The sequence below is a fragment of the Gigantopelta aegis genome, chromosome 6, assembly GCF_016097555.1.
Source record: "Gigantopelta aegis isolate Gae_Host chromosome 6, Gae_host_genome, whole genome shotgun sequence".
In the NCBI taxonomy this organism is placed as follows: Eukaryota; Metazoa; Mollusca; class Gastropoda; order Neomphalida; family Peltospiridae; genus Gigantopelta; species Gigantopelta aegis.
Window position 1 is genome coordinate 46,063,825 of NC_054704.1, and position 26,216 is coordinate 46,090,040.

General features: G+C 37.2%; 1 protein-coding gene across 3 annotated transcripts in view; it reads left to right on the plus strand.

Moving 5' to 3' along the window:
• LOC121376380 (glycine receptor subunit alpha-3-like) overlaps positions 1-26,216 on the plus strand; it is a 65,763-nt gene that overhangs the window by 9,529 nt on the left and 30,018 nt on the right. Inside the window, exon 1 of one of the 3 annotated variants that reach the window (XM_041504226.1) lies at positions 20,329-20,515. The exons of the other annotated variants lie outside the window; for them this stretch is intronic. The gene's annotated coding sequence lies outside the window, so the exon portion shown is untranslated. Of the gene's footprint in view, positions 1-20,328; positions 20,516-26,216 lie in introns of those variants that run through there. 3 annotated transcript variants of the gene reach the window in all.

Here is a 26,216-nt window from a genome sequence, read left to right on the forward strand (position 1 = left end):
CCGACGGGGATCGATCCTAGACGCTCGTTTTAAGTTATTTTAACCATGTATTATGTTTAAATGGGAGAAATATCACAAGGGATCGTGAAAAGATTGCATATTTGAGCTCTTTGACCAAATAACTTCCGGCTGGGTCAAAGTTCGAGGTGCAACCAACTTTTGGTAGAGAAGTTAGCACCACAAGTCCTGTGATTGGTGATAAATGTGTGTTGGTTGTAAAAAAAAAAGAAGTTTCATCTGGGCCAAAAATGTATGCAATTTTATTTCATCTAGTACCACTGTGTTAAGTAGCCTTGTGCTTGAAACATGTATTAGGTACCTGTAAAAAGTACTCAACATTTGTGAAGAACTAGGGTACTCATAGACGCTACCCTTTATCTCTGAAATGAGCAGCTTCATCCCCTCCCCAATTTTTTTCTGATTCACTTTAAGGGCGAGGGGTGGTAGTATTTATATCCGTGGTGTTTATGTCGATTGATACGCTGCAGGTAGGAGTTTTAGCCACATATGTTACTATTTTCGTTTATGAGATTTGATTTTGTAGTATACACCCTATAAGGTCCTTCCTCTTAGCAGAAGGTTTTGTTAATTTATCTTTGTAGACTATTGTCATAATTAACTACATCGAAATTGGGTGCATTGTCCGTTGCCATGATTCGAACCCGAGGCAGCATACATTTGCACAAAATTAAACAACTAGAAGGCCGAGTCTGTGGGCATTAGTAAAGCCATGACATTGACTACTCATTTAACCACACATAATCGCTAACGGGAATATAAACCAACGTCATCCCAATAAAAAGTAAAAAAAAGAAAAAAAGTGACACTTGAAGATTTGGAGGGTCCCTAGACCCCCCCCCCCCCCCCCCCGGATCCGCCTCTGAGTCCCACCCCACCAATGTCCTACGATTAGTGTATCAAATGCTATGGTATCCACTATATACTGTCATATCCGTGTGTGTAACAGATCCGTTCCAACTATTCGGTACTACGTCGATATGCCCATTGGGTTATTTCTCGTTCCAGCCAGTTTACCTCGACTGGTATATCAAAGGCCATGGTATGCGCTATACTGTCTGTGGGATGACGCATATAAATGACTCCTTGCTACTAATGGAAAAATGTAGCGGGTTTCCTCTCCATAACTATATATCAGAATTACAATTTGACATCCAATAGCCGATGATTAATAAATCAATGTGATCTAATGGTGACGTTAAAGGGACATTCCTGAGATTGCTGCAATTTTTAAGATGTTATCGACTAACTTTTTGACAACTGTAATTACATATCAAATATATTTTTCAGCATAAAATATTAGTGGCTGTATATTAAACATGTCTCTGATCGTTCTAATATTTGTACTAGGTTAAATTTTATTTTATTTCCTAAAAATGATTTTTTCGTACGTACGAAATTATTTGAAGACAAAATCCAGTTTGGGCTTCTTACAAATATTAAGACGACTAGAAACACATTGAATATACAGATACTGATATTCTAAACAAGAAAATATATTTAATATGTAAGTTTAATCGTAGAAATATTTTATTAGTCGGTAACATCTTACAATGCAGCAAACTCAGGAATGTCCCTTTAAACAAAACAAGCTTTAACTTTTTTACTATTCGACAGTATTAGCTTATTTACTGTTATTTAACAAACACATTTTCCTTTTGTTTCCTGTCAAAATCGTTAACTTCGGCATACGATGTATTCCACCCCCCTCCCCCCACAGACAACCCGCGATTTGTTATTTACAAACACAACGGAAATAAAGTAGTCATTCCCTTTCGCTAATGATGCAGTTTCCACTGGAAAGTGTGATACATTGGTCGCATTTTGACCAACTACCGATCGTTGCTTAGCAATTGTCTGCGATCAGTCTCCAACTAATGATCGTTAGAATTAATATCGTGTCCATTCTGTCGAGGGAAACACGTTACTGACGGTCTAGATGGCCAATTGTGATCCACTTTTTAGCTTTACAATGATTGATCGATGATATCTTGCCTGGTTATTATATCGACTTACTAACATTACAACTGATATGGTTTCATATTTTTCAAGATGTCATCGCTGTAACACACATCAGCAAATCCCTTCCGGCCACATCAGACAAAACGCCACATCATTAACAGAATTTAATTTGGTCTTTATTGTAATCAATGCGACAAAACTGTGATTATTAATCAAATGATAATTATGTCCAAAACATAGTCGAAAGAATATTAGAACACAATATTGACAAAGCATTGATATCATACATACACGGTTCAGCTGAAATTAGCAATGATTCCACCTGCAAAACGTGTTAAATAGTGGTGATACCTGTAGTAGTTAAGCCATCGGACTTCAGGCTGGTAGGTACATGGTTCGCAGCCCGGTACCGGCTCCAACCCAGAGCGAGTTCTTAAGGGCTCAGTGGGTAGCCGTAAGGCCCCTATACCTTCTTCTCTCTCTCACTAACCACTAACCAACTAACAACTAACCCACTGTCCTGGACAGACAACCCAGATACCTGATGTGCGTGTCCAGGATAGCTTGCTTGCATCTTAATTGGGTATAAGCACTAAAGTAAGTTGAAATGAAATGAAATGATCGTATCACCAATTTAGTGGACTGTTAGCTAAATAGACGGCTAACCTGATCGGTTCTTGATTATTTTAGCTTTTGTTTCAATTCTGGTTTGATGTCCGATCCCAATTGCTCTTTTTTATGTAGGCGTGTTACCACTGTAATTAGTGCATTATTTTCCATTAATTTATTTTGTACACATTCTTTCTGTATGCAATTGGATCATGAAAACTTGGTAAACAAAAGTGGTCACAAAGATAGGAACTGTTAATCATAATTATTTTATTATTTACAGTACATAATGATGGTCCATACCAACAACATTAACTCCCCTGCCCCCTCCCCCCAAACAAAAAGACCACCACCATCCAATCTCGACCTCCCAATCAAAAACCCACACACAAAATAACCCCCCAAAATAAAACAAATACAAATACAACAAACAACAACAAAACAACAGTAACAACAACAAAAACAAACAAACAAAAAACAAACAAAACACACACACACACACACACACACACACACACACACACACACCAAAAAAACAAACAAAAAATCCCAAACAAAACAAAAACAAAAACAAAAACCAACAAAAACAGAAGAAGAAAAAAGTATAACTATTGCAGTACGTATATATGATGTCGAAATAAAACCTTTATTAGTCCTTTATTATAATGCCGTGCACTGCATTGTGTTTTATTTTGGTCAAAGAAATGATATTTTTGGGTTTGTTACAGAGTTCAAATCGGTTTATACAACACCGTTGTTGTTTTCCTTTTCTTTAGCGCTAGGTCACAGTTCGTCAATGTTTTTGACATAGTCTTCTGAGAAAAGGTTTGGCGGAACTAAAGACATGGAAATCACATTACGATTAATGTGTTTTTATTTAGATTGATTACCAGATGTGAATTCGGTCATTGCTTATAATAAGAAGTCGATTAATACTGCACACAAAAGTCGATGATTACATTATACAAGTCAGTATACACAAATTAATGCAAACTGAAATCGTCACGCACTTGGCTTTTTCTTTACTTATGGAAGTCCTGCAAGACAGATCAAAGCTTTCAAATAACAATAATCACAAAAAGGATATAACAAAGAGCCTTGACAAAACATTTATTTATAAATAAAACGCGTTCGCATTTGTTGATGTTTAGATTTTAAAATCGTTTCGTTTGCACCTGCTCAAATCCATTGCCAAACGACTGATGCCGGATGAACAATGACGCATGAAGGATGAAATGGTCGATTGTTGTATTCATTATGCATAACGACTGCAAATGTATACTACAAAATCAAGGAAAGGAAGGTTCTATACTCTAGTACATTTTAACCTACGGCTATCAGATGAGTCTAGAAATTACCTTGAAAAGTCAGGCAATGTGTATATTGCCTGAAATATTTAGGCATTATACAGATTGCCTGAGTGAATCAGTTACTTTACAGATTGCCTGAAATTTTCAGGCATTCTACAGATTGCCTGGTTTTACACATTGACTGTAACATATACATGGTGAGATTATTAAAGAAGAAACAAGAACTGTCTTCTCATATAGTCTGCGTTATGGGGTCTTTGAATGCATTTTTCCACTAAGCGGACACTGGTAAAGCAAAAACGTTACAGAGCAGGCATCTGTATATAGAATACAGCACTTTCCAGTGTAAATATATACGAGTATAATGCAAGTGACACAGGACATTGGACACTTCATCCATTTGAAAACCCCTCCTACAATCCCCCCCCCCCCACAAACCTCAAACAAACGCAACAAATCCATAAACACACCGAACTCCTCCCAAAAGACCCAACAACACCGCCCCCCCCCCCCCAAAAAAAAAAAAAAAAAAAAAAAAAAACCCCAACCCCCAAAACAAAACCCCGTTAAAAACACCCAAAGAAACAACAAAAAACAACAAACAAAAAAACAATAACAACAACACAACACACCGGCTGTTTTAACGTTGATTTTAATATATTTAGGCATTTAGTGTTGAAAATATGTACGACGGTTCCATTAAATTAAAACTAATGTAAACTATTTAAATGATGTTTATATATTTTATGTCTCTGATTCTCAGAACAGGAAGTTTTTTTCTCAGAATAGGATTTGTTTATTTCCGATAAAAAACCCAATGTGCTCTAGTGGTGTCGTTAAACAAAACAAACTTTAACTTTCTTCAGGGTTCGATTGTCTGCGAACCATTTTAATTCAGAATAAACATCAACTGCGAAACATCTTAATATACTAAAGCCACTAACCCTAGTTTCCGAGGTACATTACTTTTTTGTTTCTCATAAAATTATTTTGAGATACTACAAACGACACGACGGCGAGAAAAACGTGGAATATACAAACATTTACAATTTGAACTAAAACCTATATGTAACTATTAAGTTAATGGCAAAAAAGCTGCAATAACCGAATATAGTTCACACTATCTATCAGTACTTTTGCATAAACAGAAAAATACCCCCCCCCCCCCCCGCCCCCGCCAAAAAAAATAAAAAATAAAATAAAAATAAAAGAAAGAAAAAATGCCCCACAGTCACAGAACAAAGGACTTGATTTACAATAAACCTATCTTGACACAAGTACTTTCGCATAACAGAACCATGTCAATATGCCCCCACCCCCCCCCAAAAAAAAAAAAAGAAGAAAAAAAAAAGAAAGAAAAAAAAAAGCGTAACAGCCACAAGGGGGCGAGAGTAGACCAGTGGTAACGCGCTCGCTTGAGATCGATCCCCGTCGGTGGGCCCATTGGGCTATTTCTCGTCACAGCCAGTGCACCGCGACTGGTATATCAAAGGCCGTGGCATATGCTATCCTTTCTGTGGGATGGTGCATATAAAAGATCCCTTACTACTAATGGAAAAATGTAGCGGTTTTCTCTGTGTTAAAATGACCATATGTTTGACACCCACCCCACACAAAATCTTGAATATCATGTCTATGCAGATTTAATCAAAGTTTTTAGAGAATCCGTATATCTGTGTTTAGTGGCAGGTCTTATCGTAAAACAGAAAGAAGCCAGTTGTAGATCTGTTGTTGGCGAACCCGTATTGGTGCACAAAACGACGACTAGACGAACAACTGGGTCTTTCCAGCTGATGTGGCGTCTAATTGTGCCACACTAAGGATCAATACAAACACGGTAAAATGATTTTGAATACAGATGCCAGTGAGGACAGTTGGTGAGTATATATTTGCCTAGTGTTAATGTAGCTCAAACATACACATTTCGTAAATACTGGTTCCGATTAATATATGATATACTTTCAAATTTGAATACATATGGATTTGACAAAATGAATATCGATTTGTAGTTGTATATACAATTATTTCAACTCATTGCCACCAACTATAGGTAAGTTAAAGTTTGTTTGTTAAACGATACAACTTGAGCACATTGTTTTATTAAACATCGGCTATTGTTTGTCAGACGTTTTGTAATTTTGAAATGTAGTTTTAGAGAGGAAACCCTTTACATTTTTTCATTAGTAACAAGGGATATTTTATGTGCATCATCCCATAAACTTGATAGGACATACTACGGCTTTTGGTATACCAGTCGTGGTGCACTACCCGGAACGAGAAATAGCCAATGGGCCAACCAACGGGGATCAATCCTAGATTGACCGCGCGTTTGGCGAGCGCCTTACCACTGGGCTACGTTCCGCATTCCAACTAGGTAAAAGAAGACTACTTCTAGGTAGAAGTAGGGATTTTCTCACATTGTATTGTGTTGCCATTTCTGTTTGGTGGCGGGACGTAGCCCAGTGGTAAAGCGCTCGCTTGATGCAGGGTCGGTCTGGGATCAATCCCCGTCGGTGGGCCCATTGAGCTATTTCTCGTTCCAGCCAGTGCACCACATCCGTGGTGTGTACTATTCTGTCTGTGGGATAGTGCATATAAAAGATCCCTTGCTGCTAATGAAAAAATGAAGCGGGTCTCCTCTCTAAGACAACATGCCAAAATTACCAAATGTTTGACATCCAATAGCCGATGATTATCAAATCAATGTGCTCTAGTGGTGTCGTTAAACAAACCAAACTTCTTCCATTTCTGTTTCATACGTAATAGCTGGAGTTCTGGTGGAATTTAATTCACTGGCAAAACTCTCACCCGGGTTGTGATTTGTCGTACCCAGGATCAATGGCTGTCGTTGTACTTGCCTTTTCTTTTATCCCATTCCGACCAGTGTCCCACAACTGGTATGTCAAAGATTATAGTATACGCTGTCCTAACCCGTATGGCAACAACGGGCTTGCTTTCACGTTATCGTCTTAAAAACGTATATTCTTCTCATTCCAGCTAATGCACTCAGAGTAATATATCAAAGGTCGTGGTATGTGCTATACTATCTGTGAGATGGTACATATAAAAGAGTCCTAGCTGCTAATGGAACAATGTAGCGGGCTATCTCTCTCTATATCAAAATTACCAATGTTTAACACCCAACAGCCGATGATTAACATAAATCAATGTGCTCTTGTGGTTTCGTTAAAGAAAACAAACAAACTCGTTCTCTTTCCTTTTACAAATATTTTGGGGTGTCGTTAAATAAACATTTTTTTTCTGTTTCGAACTTTCAGCGGCTATTGCCCTTTCTTTGTAGACCTATGAGAACACTCATTCCATATTTTCTTACCATATGACACAGATTATCGCGACCTTTACATAAAACTATGTTAAACAATTGATTAATTACGTACAGTACTTTTGCGACGATGTATTAATAGGTAATTGACCTTCCAAGTAGTATATAGGGCACGAAGCACAAGGACACAGTTTCAGAGTCTGACGCGCTCAGTTTATGCTTGATTTTGATTTGACATCTTCTAAATAATATTGTTTACTCTGTGCTCTTCGAACACACGCGTTGATGATAACAAGATCTGTAATCTGTGGTATCAGACGATATCTGATTAGCCTCTCCATGGCGATGACGAATATATGAAGCCAAACTGTCCACTGCAATTACCACTACCGAAACGATTACGTAAATGTATTTTAAGCCCGAGGAAGAAACCGAATAATTACAACAGTTCCTAAACACGGTGTCAATGAGAATTGTTGTTTCAGCGTAGAATAATCGTCACAGATATTGGTAGAAATCGGCCCTAATTCTGGTAGGTAGTCAGTTCGCATCCCAGTACTGGCTCTCCACAAGAGAGGAAGAAGGAAGGAAATGTTTTATTTAACGATGCACTCAACACATTTTATTTACGGTTATATGATGGCAGACATATGGTTAAGGACCACAGAGATATTGAGAGAGGAAAACGCTGTCGCCACTTCATGCGCTACTCTTTTCGATTAACAGCAAGGGATCTTTTATATGCACCATCCAACAGACAGGGTAGTACATACCACGGCCTTTGATATACCAGTCGTGGTGCACTGGCTGGAACGAGAAATAGCCCAATGGGCCCAATGAAAGGGGACCCCAAACCGACCGCGCATCGAGCGCCCCCCACACAAGAGAGGTGCTTACTGACTCAGTGCGGTATCACTAACCACAATAATTTATCATGGTTGCACAACCCAGGTAAAGCTAATGTGTGTGCCCAGAACACCAGGACAGTTTGTTTGAATATTAATTTGAAATATGAGCGGACATTAAGTTAAAAAGAGTTGAAATGACTGTCATTGTTAACTTGTTTGTATCTTCGTTTTTTTTTTTTTTTTATCTTGCATACTAAATAATCTGTTATATTATTTAGTAAAGTTTGTTTCCTAATTAACACGTAGGGATCGGAAGCGGCGGCGGAGGTGGTGCAGGTGGTGGGTGGGGTATTGGGTGCTTCAAAGAACACTGCGCCTAGTTCTGATGATTAGCCACATTCATAATTATATAGCTGTCCCTTCTCGTTGCTGGCACCTTCGACGACTATAGAACAGCATTAGCACTTTGTCGTGGGATTGTTTTCAGATAACGTTATAAACTTAGAGTATTCGGTCGAGATCATCAGGCAGTCCCCATGTCATCCATCAGATCAATTCATAAGTCAATAGTTATATATGTAGATGAGTATCTAACACCACCTAAGCTTAACATTTTATTGAATTTCTTTTTCATTTCGAATATGAACTAATTATCTATAAGCTTTAAAACTGATACGCGACTGGTAAGCTTATCGACAGGGTATTCGATTTTGTTTATCTCTTTGGGTGATAAATACCTTATCTTAAATGCTGACAGATGTTTCAACAACTATTGACCAATTATGTTTAATTTCAATGCTATCTGTTCTGTGTGGTGTGACTAACAACGACTTAGTTGAACTAAGCTGGGCTTGACATTCATACTGGTAGATTTATCCGTGTTTATAAAATGTGCAAAAATAATAAAAACCCGAACCACCCACATTTAAAGACTCTACGCACAAAAAACAAACAACAACAACAAAAAAACAAACAAAAAAACAAAACAAAAACAACAACCAAAGAAAAGAAAGAAAGAAAAAGAAAGAAAGAAGCAAACAAAAAGAGATGACCTCAATAGTGCGGTGATTACTCCGCCGAAATTTAAGGCAGTGACACTTGTTATAAGGCAATGTAAAATAAATTCGGTTATTACAGCTCTTTCAATGTTAACTTGCACAGTATTTATTGCTTAAATTAACAATATAGGTAAATCCAATGTGTTTCAGATCGTTGTGGTGTTTGTAACGTATCAAAATACATTAATATATAATATAAAAGTATCGTACCTCATGAAGCAAGGTGACTTCAAAGTCTTATGCTCCATAGTGCTTGTGGTTGAATATGTGAATTTCTATATGAAATTAAGCATTTGTAGATATCCGGTAACATGTTGATTGCCTAATGTATATAGATGGCCAAGACTGTGTATTGATGTGACCATTGTGTATTCAGACGTTTGGCCATTCAAAATACTTAAACTGATCCTGAACTTTACAATTTACTTATTTTCAAATACGATTTTTCAATTTGGTTTTAAGAAACGTTTATGTTATTATGCACCCAGCAATCTATTTTACATGAAGACCTTTGAATTTCTTTTTATTTAATGCAAGCCACTAAGTTATACCCAGAAAAAATTAAAGTTGGTTTTTTTATCGACACTACTCAGCATATCGATTAAGTAATCATCGGCTATTCAATGTCAAACATTTATTAATACTGACACGTCTTTTTGTTTTAGAGGAAACCCGCTTCATGTTTCATTAGTAGGAAGGGATCTATTATATGCACTTTCTGATAAACAGTATGGCACGTTTTGATATGTCAGCGGGGTGGGGGGGGGGGGGGGGGGGGGAGTGTACTCATTGGGATGGGAAAAACATAATTGGGCCAGTTTCTCGTGCTCGTGCTAAGTAACACCAGGTTATCGTATAACCTTAGGTTAACCCGGGGCTACGTAACACGCCGAAAACCGCAGCCTGTAGCCGTGGTCTGGCGGCTTTTCACATGCTTGGGTTATAGACTTGTTACGAAAACCACGGGTTTTGCATGGGTTATCTGAAGAGTTCGCGGAGTGCATTTGAAAGTGGGGGTCACTGTCAGTGCAATTGTTCAGGGTGGTGGTGAAAATTTTAGTCCCCCAAAGGACCGAAATTGTTAAGAATTGCAAAGACATGACCCCCACCGACCCCCACCCCCACATAATTATTTTTAATGTTCAGGTGTCCAAATGCGACATTTCCAACCTTCCTAATACAAGAACCATGGAAAGGGGTGGCTCCCGCGGCTCCACTATGTTGTGGGCCCTGGTTTTCTTCGCTTGGAAGGTATATAAACCATCGTATCCACTACATGCATGGTACATCTTCACAATGACTGAAACTAGAGGTAAAAAAAAAAAAAAAAAAAAATCAGTGAAGATGACAAACGTCTATTGATAGATCTGATTAATGCAAATATTAAAATAATTGAAAGTAAAAAAAGTGATATGAAAACACATTTAGTGAAACAAAATGTATGGCATGAAATACTTTAAAAATTCAATAGTCAGTTTTCCGTAAAACGAGACCTGGGACAACTGAAAGAACTTTGGAAACGTTTGAAGTGCAAAGCCAAAAAAGATGTATTCCAGCTGAAGAAACATCAGAAAGGGACTGGCGGTGGATCACCTATGGCTGACATTGACGACATGAGCTATACAATTCAAGGCATGATTCCTGGTGAATTTGTGGAAATGGTTAATCCATTTGATGATAACAGCGCCCTACATACAGAGGAGTCTGCAAATTTACCGTATGTTGAACTATTATAATAAGTATTAATTAATATCGTATCGTATTATTGCAGATGTCCACTTACGAGATCGATTAAATGTAAAGCCGTTGGTCGCGTTAACCGATACCGTTTTAGAAATTCAACATCATCATACATGTCTAATGATTCCAAACGGTCCCTGAAAATACGTTCACGCCGCATGGCCCGTCGATATTGGCGTAAGAAACGATTACTGTGCCAAAAAGGTTCCATCTCAAGCAGAAAACCCAGAGAAAAACCAGCTCGATAGCAGGTTTATCGCGCAGTGCAATTGCAACCTGGTGTTAGCCTGGTGTTATTGAAACCCGAGCACGTGAAACGTGCAATCTAAATAACCCATGGGTTAACCTGGGGTTTCCATAACCCTCTGATAAACCCGGCACGAGAAACTGGCCCATATGAGTCCACCGAGAAGGTTCGATGCCTTTAGCCAGAAATACTACACAGTAGTGTTTAAGGACCTAGTACTTTTAGTCATGTTTAGGAATTAACATAGTGTAGCTGTATGTTTATAGCTATATGATCTGCAACCATTGCTCCCCATTAAGCTGACTACGCGATCAACTCCAACAAAGGCGAAACAACCGTTGCATTCTGTCTGTGCGACTGTGCATGTAAAGGTGTTCTCCCATTTTGCCTACATTCAGTTTGCCAGTAGGCTAAGTGGGTTGTAGGCAGAATGGGATGGAACCCATGTAAACGATTGCTTGCTTTTCTTCTGAATTGAGAGTGGTTTACGTTTTCTTTAACACTGACAAATTCACACTTATGCTAGGCAGACCAGGAGAATAACGTCTTGCATTGTGAGCTCATGCCATCGTACTTAAAATTAATTCGATATAAGCATATACCCAGACTGTTTTAATTTATTATAACATCGCCAATCATAATAATAAAAAATCTAAAACCTGGGTTTTAGTTACTGAAGCATTGTTAAATTCACAACATAAGCTGTATTTGTGTTGAAAACTGTATGCGAAACAAAGTCGGATGAGAGTGTAATCAATCTGTGAAAGGTACCACTTTTCTGCTCCAACACTTAGCACCTGCTCATTGTAACTTGTGAAATACATTAGAGCCTGTTTATTCTGTTTTTTTGTTAAGTAACACCAGATCATACTGACATAGAGAAGGTTAATCAGGACAAACCATTTAATGTTTTCTGAAATTCCTGAAAATAGTCCTAAAATACATTTTTCACCTAGACACTGATCGAAGTATAGTTCGAAAAGGTCAAATAGATTGAACGCAAGTTTTCCAACTTACTACGACCTCTCCATAATACACAATATTATCGATGACAATAATACATTTATATATTTGCAATCTAAAATATGAATGTAATACAATATTGCTGAAGGAAAGCGAATTAAAATTATATTTTGAAGTTTTGTTAACAGTAAAACATAGAACATGCGATTTCATAATACCATGTTTTACATCGACTACATACTCACTAATTAACAATACAAATATTATTATCATTATCTTCATCAAATAGTAAATTAAAAAATGGCATTCAGGTCTAATTCAATAGCTGTAACATGTTTAAGACAATCCGCCCCTGCTATTCATATAAAGTGCATTCAAACAAATAACTGAAAATTGTTTTTCAAATAATATCCACAACTACTTCAGTAATCAATGCCGAGTTCAAAACTAGACAAATAAGCTTTTAAATTAATATATCCATGGCCAAGGTTTGTATGCAACACATTTCCATTCTATTACCAATTGAATAACATGATGGAGAGAATGCAAGATGACTATTCGGCTTTACTGCATTTTACAATGTGGTCATGCTCTGATTTGTGGTCTGTGTGAACTGAACCAATCAATTAATCAATTTGTATATTTAATTGTCACGCTGATATCATTTACACATATAAATACATCATCCACCCATAGCAGTGTTATGAGACATTGTTTTTCTGAAATAGTTCAAACCATATCAAGTGACATCATATAGTGAAAAGGCGAGGCGTAGCCCAGTGGTAAAGCGCTCGCTTGATGCGCTGTCGGTTTGGGATGGATCCCAGTCAGTGGGCCCACTGCGCTATTTCTAGCTCCAGCCGTGGTATGTGCTATCCTGTCTATGGGATGGTGCATATAAAGATCCCTTGCTGTTAATCGAAAATAGTAGCCCATGAAGTGGCGACAGTGGGTTTCCTTCCTCAATATCTGTGTGATCCTTAACCATATGTCCAACGCCATATAACCGTAAATAAAATGTGATGAGTGCGTCGTTAAATACATTTCCTAGCTTCCTTCTATATAGTGAAAACAAGATATGATCAAATGGCATCATAACGTCACAATAATTACAATAGATTTAATGTTTAACACAATACTCATAATTAGGATCTGTTGATTAACATAAAAAAATGTCTACAAAAATCTACCAGTGCGACATGGGGAATGGGGTGGGGCAGCAAACACAACAACAACAGCAGCAGCAACAGCAGCAACAACAACAGCAACAAAGAAACATTCCGTGTTGCTACCCAGATGTATAATATCTAAGTAGAATAATCGGCTATGTATTTTGACAGCTACAAACTCATTATATATAATTTCTTGAAGAAATATGCTACTTCGCATTTTATTTTTGGTTGAAAAGTTAAAATGTGAATCAAGTTAAGCAGGCGCGAGCGCAGGAATTATAGCAAGAGCTGTGGCGACCGAAGTTTATAGACGGTCGAGTCATGCTCCCTAGACAAATATATTGATACAAATAATTGTTTGCGCAAGGAGGGATTTCGATCCCGAAGCTCTCCCCAAGGACACGCTCCTGTTAAAGTGACAGACCCAACATTTGTAAACACTAAGCCGTATTTTTCACTATTATAAATGTGTTTGATACATTAAATTAGAAGTACTTACATTTTATTATTTAGAATATTTATTTTCGTACATTCTGGTCATCCACATTTTTAAAATACCCCAAACTGCATTTTTAATAATTAAAAAAAAACCCACATTCGTCTGAGGAGTAATGGTTATCGATAGAAGTTATCTTTATTTTTAAACTCTAGCTTGACTCTGATGTAACGTTAACCGAATGTGTTACAGGTTTGTAGATTAACTAAACTTAGTGTCCATTTCCACGCCTGAAACTTTTGTATCGCTGCGTCATTTCAATGGTAGGAAATAACTTAATGTGGTTGAAACCATACACTGGTGTCTCTATCGGCGTGGTAGATCACTGGCAATAATTACTATGACAACGTAACCGAACACTCTCTCTGGAAGTCTTTTCTTCCGGAATGGTCCTTCCGCGACAGTGCACTATCATAATTAAGTTAATTTACTATTGTTATATTTGTATCATATTATCTATGTTAAAAGGTCCAGCTTTCGTAACTAGAATAGATGTACTTGTGTGTTGGAATGAAGTGTATAAAATACTAACTTACATGATATTATTAACTACTAGCTATTGCGGCAAGACATGGTTGGCCGAGTAGTTATGTCGTGGCCTGTCAAATGCCATGCGAATCGGTGCAGTAAGTTCGAATCCTGCCAATTGACAGTTAGTGTATATCCATATACACATGTATTTAGAAAGATAATATATTGGTTTTTCTCCGACAACCAACCAGAACGACTAATATTATATATGACGACAAAATATATTTTTGAAACCGACCAGGGACCATCAGAAAACCGTTAATAGTTTAACTTCGTTTAGAGCGGAAATAAAGATTTAAGCAGACTCTTAGAACATGACCAACTAAATAATTTCTGAGTTCCATCCATCTGCCTGTCTGTCTCTCTGTCCCTCTTCCTTTTCTTAAATGCAATATACAATGCCATTTATTTACTATTATAGAGGCGTCGTTAAAGCAATATTATATATGTTTGATATATTAATGAAGTTTAAAGATAATTATTTGAATAATGTCTTAAGTGCGAAACTTGATAAATAAATTGTGTACACAGTGAACAAAGATAAGATCATATTGCAAATAACAACACCAATGTTTTTTACTTCAAATATTTATCCATGTACTTAAAAAACGTATTAAGGTGTGTAGCCCGTGTTACAGCATATCGGTAACTAGGATATAGCACGCATCCAATTTTAAAGGATCGCAGTGCATCACCGTAAGTGCCTGATGAGCAGTAAATCTTTTCCTCAAACAGCTTTTCTATCACAGAAAATAAATATTTGCATTTGTTTAAAAAGTGGATTGAAAAACGTTATCAGTCGAAGGTGCTAAGCTATCAGTTGCGGAAGTGTATATTCTACGTAAATCGGAACAAAAGGACCTCTCGTTTGTGCAAACAAGGCGAACGAAAAAAAGTATCGTGTAGCCACTTATGCCATTTAGTTCAATATTGACAAGAGACATGGAAATCAGATATGATAATAGTATGAGGTATACGAATATACATAATTTTCGTGTGGGGACAGGGTGGCAAATTTTATTTTACTTTTGAATTATTCGTCATTTATTTGAACCTCCTAAACTTAGGAACTAACACTCTCTTTAACATTTGTGTCACATTCTGGAATACAGTTATAAACTGGATATTCTTAAAAACTAAAACCAGACTTCAGGTGACTGCACAAACAATTGTTTTAGGCAACCCTAACTATTCTAAAACAGATAATATTATAAATTTAATACTGCTAATTGCCAAACAATACATATACAAATCAAAATGCAAAAGCCAACAACTGGCTTTTACTGGCTTCCAGAATAGTCTGAACACGTATTATCATATAGATAGGTAAATTTCCAAAATAAATAACAGAACAATCCAATTTGAAGAAAAGTGGAATTGTTGGACAAAACTAATTGTATGAAGTATAAGGTAGATTTATTTTTCAGAATTACTTATGATAACGAGTACATTATATTTACAGGATATATAGAAATGATTTACAAATTAATTATGTTAATACTTATATTAATTCGTATGAGACCATTTTATAATGCATAATCTATTTTATTGTTACATGCTTATTTTATCAATATATATCAGCACTGTATTCTATATTGTATATTTTTGTGGTGAAAATCCCCCAAAACCAACAACAAACAAACAAAAAACAACAACAACAATGGGGCGCAATAAGGAAAATATCATGTTGTGTCGGAAATGTTTTATCGTATGTAGCCTACAGGTCCTGTTTTTGGACAAACTTGTTGACCCATGGTGCTTCTCCATTCTTTGTCAAGACGCTTCAACATTTGTGTAAAGTTTGTTTGTTTTTGTTTAACGACACCACTAGAGCACATTGATTTATTAACCATCGGCTAATGGATGTCAAACATTTGGTAATTATGACATATAGTCTTAGAGAGGAAACCCGCTACATTTTTCCATTAGTAGTAAGGGATCTTTTATATGCACCATCCCACAGACAGGATAGCACATACCACGACCTTTGATATACCGGTCGTGCAACATTTGTGTAATTATGTGATGTTTCCCTTATGGGGATACAAATGTTTATGTGTGCACTTTATACTAACCCCTATGATATTGCTCTTGTTGTATTTCCATACACCAAATAAGCATAGTTGAGAGAAGGGTGGAAGGAATTTGCCGTAAAATCGTTTCAAAGTGCCCTTATAGCGACGCCACACGAGTGCTTCGTACGAGAAAGAAAGAAAGAAATGTTTTTAATTAACGACACACTCAACGCATTTTATTTACGGTTATATGGCGTCAGACATGGTTAAGGACCACATCGATATTGAGAGAGGAAACCCGCTGTCACCACATGGGCTACTCTTTTCGATTGGCAGCAAGGGATCTTTTATATGCACCATCCCACAGACAGGATAGTACATACCAAGGCCTTTGATATACCAGTCGTGGTGCACTGGCTGGAACGAGAAATAGCCCAATGGGCCCATCGACGGGGATCGATCCTAGACCGACCGCGCATCGAGCGAGCGCTTTACCACTGGGCTACGTCTCGCCCCTCGCACGAGAATAGCCAATTGCATAGTTACTGATGACTCGGATGAAATCGTAGGTTTGTCTTGTCAAACTGTTGTTCTCGTGGCTGTTTTCATACGAGTCATTCGTATTGTGTGGTGTTGCCTTTAGATCCATATAAATCTTGTATGTAACAGGACCCCCCCCCCCCCCCCCAACAAAATGTAGAGTAATCAGTCATCACCTCTTCACTTTACCTCACACTGCGTCATTTGTCATATTATTAGTTACTTATATATACCAAGTTCTTTATTGCCTTAAGATTTACATCTTATCAGCATTAATAATAACATAAATATAAATACATCTATATACAATATGTACAAACAATGGTGGATAATAATAAATAATATAATTAATCATTCAATTACTTAATTAAAATCAATAAGATAATTAAGTAACATCGAATTAAAATATTTATATGATCAATACATACTTATAAATAACAATAATTATATTTCACTATTCATTAAATTACTATAAAATTACACTATTTTTTTTAATTCTATTAATTAATTAAAGATTCCTTATTATATTTGCCGTTATTAGGTATTTCCCAAGATTGTTTAGGTCTTTATTATTTCCAGTGGTTAAAAGTTGTGAAAGTTTAAAAACGCTGGGTCGCATATAGTAATAACTTTTTATATACTTTTTTCTTAGGTCGTAATATTGTGGACATTGCAATATAAAATGAAACTCATACAAGACTCGTCAACGTTCTGCTGTCGGCTTGCTGGTGGTCTATAATCCGTCCCATCATTCAATAAAGATGTTTTTTTGTAAATGATTTTAGTTTGGTTTGAGTTAAGAAAAACAGTACAAGTGTTTTGGAAATAATCCCCCCCCCCCCAAAAAAAAAAAAAAAACCCAACAACAACCCCCCCAAAAAAAAACACCCAAACACACCCCCCCCCTCCCCCCAAAAAAAACCCAAACCCACAAACAAACTATTTTTGTGTGCAATTTTTAAAACAATCTGCTCAGAAATAAATAACTTGTAGTAAATGCCACAGTATGAAAAAATGTGTTCTCCGTGGGAAAGACTATAGACAGATATGGTTGGAGATAGGGGTATTTGACAGGTCAATATACTGATATACTAGCAAGCAATTAACACACCTTAAGCAATAAACCCCAAATAATTATTCAACATACACGACTGCAGTTATCAGAACGATCTTCCCCGAAGACATTGTCTCTGCCCTGAAAAATACTCAATCCCCTAATCTTGTTTGTTTTGTGTGTGGTGGTGGTTGTGGGACTTTTGCCATATCCAGTTATATATACCTTTGGAAATACACGGTGCTGCAATATAACATTTCTTAATATAGCTTTGTGGATTAGATACGGCATAAATGCTTATTGTCATATTGGTTCCACATATGGCGGAACTCCATTATTTATTTCTCCCATGTGTCACCTGCCACTTAAATGCGTTTATCAAGCTGCGATAGTGTTTAATTATAATGTAACTATACACGAATGAGTTTTATCTATATAAAGAGATAATACAGTAGTCGGTGCATTATAATCTATAATGAGTTTTATCTATATAAAGAGATAATACAGTAGTCGGTCCATTATAATCTATATTGAGTTTTATCTATATAAAGAGATAATACAGTAGTCGGTGCATTATAATCTATAATGAACTTTTACCAGGATGTCGACTATAGTACATAATAATTAAAAAAAAAAAAATTCCGGATTGTATCATTTTGTTTTGTTATAGGTACCCCTATAGCAATTAATGTCTTAGCCGGATCAACGTTCGAAGTGACATTTAACAGAGCAGCTAATACAGCCAGTATTTTAAAGAATTGTGTCTGGGCAATAGGTATCCTTGTACTTGAAATATATGGGGCACCTGTAAAACAAAGCGCTACAGTTTTGTGCGATATTGGGAGTGGTGTAACAGCATCCTGTTATATAGAGAATGATGCATGAGTGGCCATTAGATACCATTTATCTTACGACAAGTTTAAAAAAAAATGTATCTAACGAGCGAAAGCGACTTTGATACGTTTTTAAACAACGAATGCATTATTCTCTTTCTTACATATCGTAAAAAGTCACAGGTTTTAAGCAAATATTAACATCTTTTTCGACTAAATGTTATTTACAGCCCTGTCACTTGTAGTTAACTTACGCTTCACAGATATATGATTGTCAGGTTAACTATACGTCACAGTGTAATCGATTTCGGTCGTTCTGGGGTTTTTTTCATTGGGTGTATGGCATTGTAATGAATGAATAAATGTTTAACGACACCACAGCACGAAAAATACATTGGTGACCTGGTCATCACATAGGAGCAGCCAGTCGTATGTCTTAAAATTGTTAACACACGTACATGTGTAAAAAATCATGTGTAACCAAAAATAACAAATTATGTTCTCACGAACGGGTGTGTAAGAAATCAAAATTAAGGCACGAAAGCTTCCACTAATTTCAGTTAGTACTTTGAAAGAGGTTTTGCGGTATTCATATACCGGCCTCGGTGGTGTCGTGGTTAAGCCATCGGACATAAGGCTGGTAAGTACAGCGTTCGCAGCCCGGCACCGGCTCCCACCCAGCGCGAGCTTTAATGGGTAGGTGTTAGACCACTACACCCTCTTCTCTTTAACTAACCACTAACAATTAATCCACTGTCCTGAACAGACAGCGTGCTTGAACCTTAAGTGGATATAAGCATGAAACAAAGTTGAAATGAAAATGCAGTATTCATATACCGGCACATGCTTCATGGTGCATTTATAACAACATGTAGTAACATAATATAATATGGAATTATATTTGTACCTTAAAGAACATTGCGACATTCATGGCATTATAACCCAGTAATAGAAACTTGAGCAAAAAACAGTTTAGAAACATGTATATCATTTACATCATTCTCTTTATGACACTTCGAACATAAACCGGCCTCGGTGGCGTCGTGGTAGGCCATCGGTCTACAGGCTGGTAGGTACTGGGTTCGGATCCCAGTCGAGGCATGGGATTTTTAATCCAGATACCGACTCCAAACCCTGAGTGAGTGCTCCGCAAGGCTCAATGGGTAGGTGTAAACCACTTGCACTGACCAGTAATCCATAACTGGTTCAACAAAGGCCATGGTTTGTGCTATCCTGCCTGTGGGAAGCGCAAATAAAAGATCCCTTGCTGCCAATCGGAAGAGTAGCCCATGTAGTAGCGACAGCGGGTTTCCTCTCAAAATCTGTGTGGTCCTTAACCATATGTCTGACGCCATATAACCGTAAATAAAATGTGTTGAGTGCGTCGTTAAATAAAACATTTCTTTCTTTCTTTCTTCGAACATAAAGTTTAATATCATTTTCTTTTTTTCTATTTTCTTCTTATTTCTTTAACCACAAAGGTTAAAAGGCCAAAATGGCAGCAGCTGCGCAAAATTTACCATAGACTGCGCACACGTGTCTCGGTACACTATATAGTATTTAATTATATCGTATTTTGCATCGGCTGAAAAGGTCCCAGCGCTCGCCGTTCAAGATCCGCAAAAGACTTAAAAACGTGAACGGATGTTTAGAAAACACTGTTGAAAAGGATCTGTTTGTTGATATTATCGCTGAGTCTGACAGTGTGAACCTAACAATATGCATGTAACTGAGATACCTGAGCTATTTGATTACAGTTTTCGATATCTGTATTAATGTATATAGTGAGGATACGTTTGCAGGTGGCGAACGCTTCCGAAATCGTGAATATAACAGGTGAGTAAACTTGAGAGAGAGAGAGAGAGAGAGAGAGAGAGAGAGAGAGAGAGAGAGAGAGAGAGAGAGAGAGAGAGAGAGAGAGAGAGAGAGAGAGAGAGACAGACAGACAGACAGACAGACAGACAGACATAGAGAAGGGGGATGAGGATAGGGGAGGTGGGATTAAGGTTCAATATAAAAAACTTTCCTCTGAGCTCAGATACCGGAGCTATTTGATTACAATTTTCGATATATGTATTAATGTATTAAGTGAGGATACGTTGTTGGTGGCGAACGCTTCAGAAATCTTAAATATTATAACATCTATCTATCTATCTATCTATCTATCTATCTATATATATGTGACGGAACATGCTCTTAATTTCTTTTCGCCTGTGGCGATATTAATTGTTTTAGAGGGCCGTGTGCAGTCCCAATATGCACTTAGACTAGGTGGGCACTTTGTTACGTAATACCTCCGCGCGACGGTGGTCGAGCTGTTCCCAATACACACCCAGACCAGCTGCGGAGGCCATGTGGCCAGTAGTTACGTAATACCTCCGCGAGTTCTGTTTTACGACCGGGGATTTTGGCGAACTAGGCGACAGTAAGTCTGGCCATCTAAGAGAAAATTGCCGTCTTGGTCGCTGTGGAAATATCACTTGTAGGTATTCGGTACCGCCTTGTACCCCAGGCGATATTCGCTGTCTCTCAGATTTTTGTAATAAATAGATAGGATTTAGAGATACCGGGGAGAAACATAGGAAGGCTTCCAGGGGGAACGTTGTCCGTCCGGAATGGTAAATATATTATTTCTGCTCTGTTGTATAACCTTGATGTGATTGATGTGACTTTAAATATTTTAATACTGTATTATACCAATATTATTTAGACAGTGTTTCCGGTAAACTGACGAAGTAAATTGTAGGCTTCACTGTCTAAAATTATTAAAGCTTAACCAGTGATCCTAGAGGACCTAGGTAAACTGTAGGTTATTGTCTTTATGGTAAGATGTACCAGTATTAAGTCTGTCTTACAAGGTTACTGAATGAGTAGTTACAGGTTAATTTAAAATTAACCAGTTAGGAATAGAGTTGTAATTCCTTTATTAATTCAGTTCCCCTGGCAGCGTTTCTCAATTATCACACGTGTGCGTGTTGTATCACAGTGAAGTGATTAGAATATTGTGTAAACTAGACACCTAGTGATTAACTAATTAAGTGATTAGTTCTGGGTTGTTATTATTATTGTTGTTGTTAATTAATTAACTGCGGCAAATATATTTGTCAGCTTAAGGTTAATACAGATTCCAAAGAGTATTGTGTTTTATTGTGTTTTCTAGTGAACTAAACGTGCTATATTACATATACTTTATATAAGATCTTATCTCTGATCATACCTAGAGCCGAGCTACTCGGGTATACACTGCCCGATACAGAGAGATCTGATAGATATACAGTTAGGAAACATATTTGGATAATTGTGTTTTATTCAGTTACGGGTATTATAGGATCCCCGTGACAATATATATATATATATATACACATAGAGATAAATAGATAGATAGATAGATAGATAGATGGATATTTGTGATAACGGATCTATAAAGGTAGTTGTTCGTTTATTTGTTTCGAACTTATTTTCATATTTATATCCAATTAACGTTCAGTCACGCTGCCCTGGGCGCACATCGCAGCTATCTGCCATGGTCGGTATATTTATAAGACTCAATATAACTTTCTTCTGACCACTAAAGGACGTGATGTTGCCTGATGCGCGGTCGATCTTGGGTCGATCCCCGTCGATGGACTGTTTGGTCTCCACAACTGGTGTAACAAATGCCGTGGTATGATGAAGAGTATCCCACGAAGTGGCGACAGAGGCTGTTCTTTCTAATTATCATTGTGGTTTTCGCAATTGAAATATGTTGAGTGCGTCGTTAAATAAATGGGCGGGACGTAGCCCAGTGGTAAAGCGCTCGCTCGATGCGCAGTCTGTCTGGGATCGATCCCCGTCGGTGGGCCCACTGAGTTATTTCCCGTTCCAACCAGTGCACCACGACTGGTATATCAAAGGCCGTGGTATGTACTACCCTCTCTGTGGGATGGTGCATATACAAGATCCCTTGCTGCTAATCGAAAAGAGTAGCCCATGTAGTGGCGACAGCGGGTTTCCTCTCCAAATCTATGTGGTCCTTAACCATAAGTCTGACGCCATATAACCGTAAATAAAATGTGTTGAGTGCGTCGTTAAATAAAACATTTCTTTGTTTCTTTTACCATAATGTAACCAATTATTGTGTACAATAAAAAATAATATTTAATAGAAAGTGAATATTAATAAAACGCTGGTAATGCAGTTAAATGATACAGATACAGCGAAAACCCGAAAATGGATACTTTAGCTTGGAAATAATTGCGACACTTAATTTTCTGTTATTGGTGAAAATGAAGATAATTGCAATAATTTAGTAATTGGTCTGACAGATATATAACGATCAGCTTACTTAACCGATTACGAAATTTGTCAAGTTTTTTTTTTTTTTAATTTCCGTTAATGTCAGTTATGAACTATTGACATTAGCGAACTTGAAAAAAAATAAAAATAAATAAAAATAAAGTAAATTTAAAATAAACACGTGTTCTTTTGAAGCTGGTAACTATTTATAATCGTATGCTGTGTAAAGGTGACGGCTTCCTAATTAAGGAGCCAAAAGTAGGCCAGTAGTAGAGGCATGGGCGTACATGGGGTGGGGTGGGGTGGGGTGGGGTGGGGTAGGGTGGGGTGGGTGGGTGGGTGGGGGTTCGACGGGTTCGACCGAACCCCCCTGAAATCGCTTTTTTTTACAATTTAATATATCTGACATTGATATCTGACATTATTATATTTACTCAACATAGAAATATATGCCCAATATCTCTGCAATCTATTTTGGAACCCCCCTTTTCAAAATCCTATGTATTGGAAGCCCCCTTTTCAAAATCCTATGTACGCCCATGAGAGGACAAGGTATTATTACTACGTATTGTAGGAACCATTACTCCACTACTGTAGCCAATGATCGTCAAAAGTTGGAGAAAGTTTAAAGTGTTTCTTTTTAACGACACCACTAGAGCACATTGATAAATTTATCATCGGCTATTTGATGTCAAACATTTTGTAATTCTGACTCGTAGTCATCAGAGTAAACCCGCTACATTTCTTTTCTAATGCAGCAAGGGATCGTTTATATGCACTTTTCCACAGACAGGAAAGCACATACCATGGCCTTTGACCAGTTATGGTGCACTGGTTGGAACGAGGAAAAACCCCAATCAGTCGAATGGATCCACCAAGGTGCTTCAATCTTTCAACGCAACCTTCACTGACGTTTTGGCTAAATTGCACAATTACTTATGGTAATACAGTTGAACATTTCCAATAGCCCAGACCACAGATTCACTAGCAAGGGATCCAGGGCTAGTGGATTTGTTAAAGTTATATATATATATATATATATATATATATATATAAAAGGAATCGTGGTATGTCCTGTACTGTCTGTGACAACATCATTCTGAATTTAATAACCAGTGTTTGACTTCAAGTGTAAACTCGCTTGTCCGTTCTTACATTGCTTTTTCTCTTCTAACATTCTTTTCTACATAATGTGGGTCTTTCCTCAATAAATAATATATATACAGTATTATCTAATATTGTCTCCGCTTATATTGTATAGGAGTGGGCTTCGTAAGAGGCGGTTAAACAATTAAGTAACTCAAAATATGGCATTCTATACCCCCTCCTCGTTAATATCCACCTCAGATGTCCCTGTCATGACGTATTTATTAGATTCTGTGTTTGGTTTAGTAAAATATTATAGATAGAAAATCATCTGTTAAATAACGAAATTGCAACGATTGGCAGCATTTTAATTTAACAATAAAAATAAAACAATTATTTGTTTAAATGTTAGGCCTACGTAACTTTTGGCAAACACCGTCCTCCCTCCCCATAACGTTTCTTAAAACATCTCATGATTCCCCTTTCCCCTAGAGCGTTATCTAATTGTTTAACGACCCCTAAATTAATATAGTTGTGCCTAATAATTTTGTTCTTTGCACAATAAAACATTTGTTTTAATCAACTACTGAAAATAGGGTGCAGAATTCGAAAGGTTTAGCCTATATAAAACCTGGCCTAGTCTAGAGTCAAGACTCTAATAGAGACTGTATATGTTAAATTACCAAATGTTTGACATCCAACAGCCGATGATTAATAAATCAATGTACTCTAGTGGTGTCGTTAAACAAAACAAACAAACAGACTAATAGTCTGAGATTTTAACGTCATGGCAAAGCTTTATACTCTTCACAACCGTTTTAGTGTACAATATGCACTGTAAACCGTTGGTCGAAGTGATGAAAGTAATAAAACTAGGAAGTATACGACAGCGTGTGGAATAAATGTAAAGTAGCACATTGGAGTGGCAACAGGTGGGTGTGTATAGAGCATTCAACAGGTGTGCGCTTCACACGATACAGGAGTCAATAGTCACTGCAAGTCAATCTGAATCTAAACATGTTTACTACATACTGACGGGAGAGATACATTTATAGATGTACAACAAGTTAAGGGCAGTTTCCTGATTTTATGTTAAGAATATACTTAATGTTACTCTAGTCAACATGGAAACCACTGCATGGATCAACTCTTACCTTAAAAATATGCACGCGCACACACACGTACGCACTGTAACACATAAACACTGGCACAGACACAGTACACACACGCATGCACACACTCAACACACAACACGCGCGAACGCACTATAATCACACATAACCGCACTGTGACATAGACACACTAATAATTATGACATGGCACTATAGCGAGCGCCAGTTCAGGAGCCAAAAACCTTTTCACAGCTTTAGTAGACGTCTGAATGAATGAATGAATGAATGAATGAATGTTTAACGACACCCCAGCACGAAAAATACATCAGCTATTGGGTGTCAAACTATGGTAATGCAAATAAATAAAGTGATGATCAACATCAATATAAAAATTCAAGACAAACAAAAACAGTGTAAAGAACTGTGCAAAAATACAAATATGACAGAATTTTACGGATACTGAATTTTACTCAAAACTTCAATTTTGTGCTGTATTGGTCGTTCTCAAAGAGAATGTTACACCCCTGCACCACGGTGAGGTTACAGCCCACGCAGGGGTAGTAGACGTCTGAATGCACACACGGATATGAATATATTAATATTTGAAGCAAGGAAATTTAAGTATTTTACAGAAATATTGCCCAAATTATTCCGAAGGCAAAGTACGTTTAAAATACAGAGAGCTCGGATTTACCGTGTTCTGTGGAGGACACTAACATATTATTCAGTGCAAATTATTATTTTACACACTAGATTGTCATAAAAGGAGCATGTAATGTTATCCATGTAGCCTACCGAATATCATTTTTATTTTATATTAATTATTCGTGTTTATGATTAATCCCACACTCCCACCCACCCCCCAAAAAGACAAACAACAACCACAACCCTCTGCCCTTCTTCCCCCTCCCCAACCCCCCCAGAAACCCCCCAAACAAAAACAAAAACAAACCAACAACAAAACCAACAAATAAAAAACAAACAACAAAAAACAAAACAAACAAAAAATCCCAACAAAAAACAAACAAAAACAAAACAACAACAACAACAAAACCATGACTCCA